A 4,342-nucleotide genomic window follows, 5' to 3' on the forward strand; every position below is an offset into this window, starting at 1 on the left:
GCCGGGAAGGCAGCCGGCCGACTTCCGGCCGCAGGGGCCGCCGGGTGCGCGGCTGGACCCGGACCCGCGCTGAGCGGAAGGGAAAGCGCTCCCCGGGCTCGGAGCCGAGGCGTCCGCCCCGCGGCCGTGGTGAGGGAGCGGAGCCCGGCGGTGCGCCTGCCGCCCCGGCGAGCCCCGTGCCTCCGCTCGGCCCGGAGTCTCCCGGCTCTTAGATGCCCCGCGCAAGAGGCCGAATGCGAACCATCAAAAATTGGGGGGGGGGGGGGGGGGGGCCGATGGTGTGCTGGCACCGGCTTGTCCGCAGTCGCTGGAGCCCCTGGTTACATTTTCAGAATTTTGCAAGCTGGCCGTCAGATGTTCACGATCTTTAAAAGTCATTCTTAAAAACTGCATTCTGTAAACTTACCGTTAAATAGATCGCATTAAAAAAAAAAAGTTTTAAGGTTCATTTATTTCTGAGACAGCGCAAGCGGGAGAGGGGCAGAGAGAGGGGGAGACACAGAATCCGAGGCAGGCTCCAGGCTCTGAGCTGTCAGCGCAGAGCCCGACGCGGGGCTCGAACCCACAAACTGAGATCATGACCTGAGCTGAAGGCAGGCGCTTAACCGACTGAGTCGCTCAGGCGCCCCGAAATAGATCGCATTAAAAACAAAGGTAGCAAATAAAAATGTGTCCCTTGCTAACAATTTTGTTACTTTTTACTATTATCTATATACTTGAGATAGTTCTGTGTCTGTTATGTCGGGGCGATGCGCTTGGTACATTTACTCCCAACTCCACATTCGACGACCTCAGCCCCGGAAGGTTAAGGCACAGGCGAGTCAGGGAACAAAGGAAGAAAGGGGGAGGTGGGGAGGGCTGTTGTAAACTAAAAGGCCCTTGCAGTAAACGGATTTCTAACTATGGAATCTTCTCATTGGCTAGGCTGTGACAGACCCTCCATGGCCGGGCTGTGACATGCTCTCATTGGCTGCGCTGTTGCCAGGGGAGGAGAAAACCTTCGTGGTAGGGTAGTAAATTAGCATCCACCTGCGAGGTGAGCGTCTCCCTTTTGGGTCCGCTATTCCCCTGTGACCGGGCTGAGACTGCCCCCTGCTGGCCTCCCGGCTCCATTTAAAGGAGGTTTCCTTTTATTAATATTCACTGCACCCCCAGCTGACTCCCCCAGAGCTGGGTGTTAAACATTCACCAGCACACCACTTGAGTCAGACAATGGCCTGGATGGACAGACCAGTAAACAAGGCCCAGGTCTTTTTTGGACCAGCATAGGGGCATAACCACTTAATAAAGAGTGCCAAAGTCCTTATTCAGGCCTCATGCAGGTCCCGACTACGGTGCTGAATGCATGTTTGGAGAAGGGAGGTGGGAAATTATGTGCTACACGGGGCTCTCCGTTTCCTTAAGGTCAGCTTGCCTAATCCTGACCCTGACTGTAACTCTCACCTTTCTCTAATGGTCCTAACGGCCTCCGCGGTCCGCGTGCAAGGCCTTGAATGCCAACAATCGAGTCTCCGTGGTGAATGTCAGCCAGGAAAGGATTGTGAATTGGGGTGATATAATCCAGATTTTGCTTTCAGATGAAAATCAGGCCCGTACGGAGGACAACTTGAGGACAGGAGTGAACAGAAACCAGGAGACCAGCCTGTTCACTCGGGACTTTGTTCAGCACCCACGGTGTGGGACCTGAAGAGGGATGGGGTAGCAGACGAGTGTGAGCCACAACGCATGGCCCCAGGGAGTTCAATCTAATGGGGCAAGAGATAGTAAACAGACAATTACTGTGAGTGTGATAAGTGCACTGGAAAGGGCAGATCAACGTGCCAAAGGGTGACTCATTCTTTCTGGAGGAGGCGAGGCAGCTGTAACACAGCCAGGACTAGTGGGGCTCGTAGGCAGAGGGAAGTTGTCGAAAGAAGGAAGAGGGTGGGGCTCCCGGGCTGACAAACCGCCCAGGCAAAGGCCCGTGTTGGTAGAGGGCCCGGGAGACCGGGCTAGAACAGAGAGCTAAGGAGGCGGCCGAGGGAGGTCGCTCGGAAGGCTGAACAGGAACGGTCAGCGGTGGGGTCAGGGCGTGTTCTGTATGATTCTCCAGTCACGAGCTCCGTGTCTGCGTGACACGCAGCTTTTCGTCTGGATCTCCACCTTCCTTCCGGGATGCAGCCAGAAGGGAAGACTGATTCCACTGTATGCCTGACGGCTCCTGACTCCACACCTGGTCCCCACTGCTCTCATGCCCGAAACTCTCTTCAAACACACATAGGCTCTCTCTCTTTCTCTCTCTCTCTTACCCAAGGTTATTATCTAGCTGAATGTATGACTCAAAATCGTTCCCCCGAGATTCTTCTTTTTAAGCAAACTATAGGACAAATTCAAAGAAATAAAACTGCCTTTGAATAGCTTTTACCTTTATGTTTTTAATCTTTAGGATATTTGCATTGTTTCCGTATTCCAAGGTTGTAAACACGTTCTATATTTTCTTCCAATATGCTTATCGTTTAGGGTTTTAAAAACATTTTTATGAATGATAGAAAGTACAGAGATATGTCTGTACAAATATATTAGCTAACTTTTTTCAGTGATGTCTACTGAATAATCTTTTCATTCCCCACTGATTTGAAGTGACATTGGAATAAGATACATTTGTGTGTATCTGTTAGAATATACACAATATATACAGAATGTGTCAGGAACACAGAAAGACTATGATCTCACTTACATGTGAGATCTGGAAAGGTCACATTCAGAGGAGCAGAGTGGTGGTTACTGGGGCTGGGGGCTGGGGCAAATGGGGAAACATTGGTCAAAGGGTACAAACCTCCGGTTGTAAATGAGTAAGTTCTAGGGATCTAATGCACAGCACGGTAAGTATAGTTAATAACACTGTATTGTTATGCTTGAAATTTGCTAAGAGATTACACCCCAAAACGGTAACCAAGGGAGGTGATGGATGTGTTAATTAGCTTGATTTTCGTAATCATTTCACAATATACACGCATAGGAAATCACATTGTACACCTCAAATACATACAATTCTTATTTGTCAATCATACTTCATAAAAGGTGGATGAATAAATAAATAGATAAATATTAAGAGAGAAAAAGAGAAGGGATAAACAAACTATACGGTCCAGCAAAGGGGAATCTATTTGGTACATTTTGCGAGGTATATTAATTAGCGGAGAGGTAAGTCTGGTCGTTCCATCCCCGAGTAGGTCTTCTAGAGGCATCAGAGACAACCATTGTTTATGGATGCTGAGAAAATCACGAGAATCCCGTGGTGGAGCAAAGGTGGCAGGCCGTGTGATACCTGCCCTCGTCCTGTCACCTGTCAGCACCTTCTCGGTTCACCCAGGTGTGCACGGTTTCCCTCATTAGAATGTTTCACCCCCACCTAAAAAAAAAACCAAGCTCTGAAAGGACCACCTTTGCCCATGAGACTTATGATGACCCTGTGTGACCTGCTGGATGCCTGTTCAGAATAAAGGTTCTGTGGCATTATTTAATCACCTAATATCAAAGTGCAGAGGCCAGAATGGTCTGAGAACAATCACAAGTCTTGTGAGAAACAGTGGAACGTATTTTGCATTCAATTTTGTAATCAGCCGAGGCCCAACCAGGAGAACAGATGTCAAGGATCAGATCCGTCAACTTATATCAAGTGGCTTCTCAAAATGAATGGGCTGTTTTATCTCCTGTTTGGGTCAGAGTCAGAGAGAAATTCCAGGTACACAAGATTTACATAATTTTTAGCCAGGGTGAACATTCTCATACAAACCAGTGAAATCCAGAGTGTTGGGTATCTTCTAAGAATTTAACACGTAAGGCTCCTAACAAGGTATCGGTTACTGGGAGTTTGGGTTAACTACACGAGATCCCCCGATAACAGAGGTAAAAAGTGAAAATTATTAACTTTTCACAGTCTACTTACGGTTGATCGTGCACCACGGCATGGAAACTGATAAAAGTTGCAATGATACAGGCTCAGTGTCTTCACCCTGTACTTTATTTTGTAGTTGTCATATATATCTACGTGTTTTGGATCCCAAACTATTTTATTTATTTGTTTGTTTGTTTGTTTGTTTTATGGGGGGTGGGGGAGAGGAGCAGAGCGGGACAGAGAGAGAGAGAGAGGGAGAGAGAGAACCTCAAGCAGGCTCGATCCCACGGCGCTGGGATCATGACTTGAGCCGAAATCAAGAGTCAGACTCTCAACCAACTGAGCCCCCCAGGTGCCCCTTTTTAAAATTAATTACTTTACTAATAGTTTTGGGGAGTACCTGGGGAGCTCAGTCCGTTGAGCGTCCAACTCTTGATTTCACGGTTCATGAGTTCAAGCCCTGTG

Source organism: Leopardus geoffroyi, chromosome E3 (genome assembly GCF_018350155.1).
Source record: "Leopardus geoffroyi isolate Oge1 chromosome E3, O.geoffroyi_Oge1_pat1.0, whole genome shotgun sequence".
Lineage (NCBI taxonomy): Eukaryota > Metazoa > Chordata > Mammalia > Carnivora > Felidae > Leopardus > Leopardus geoffroyi.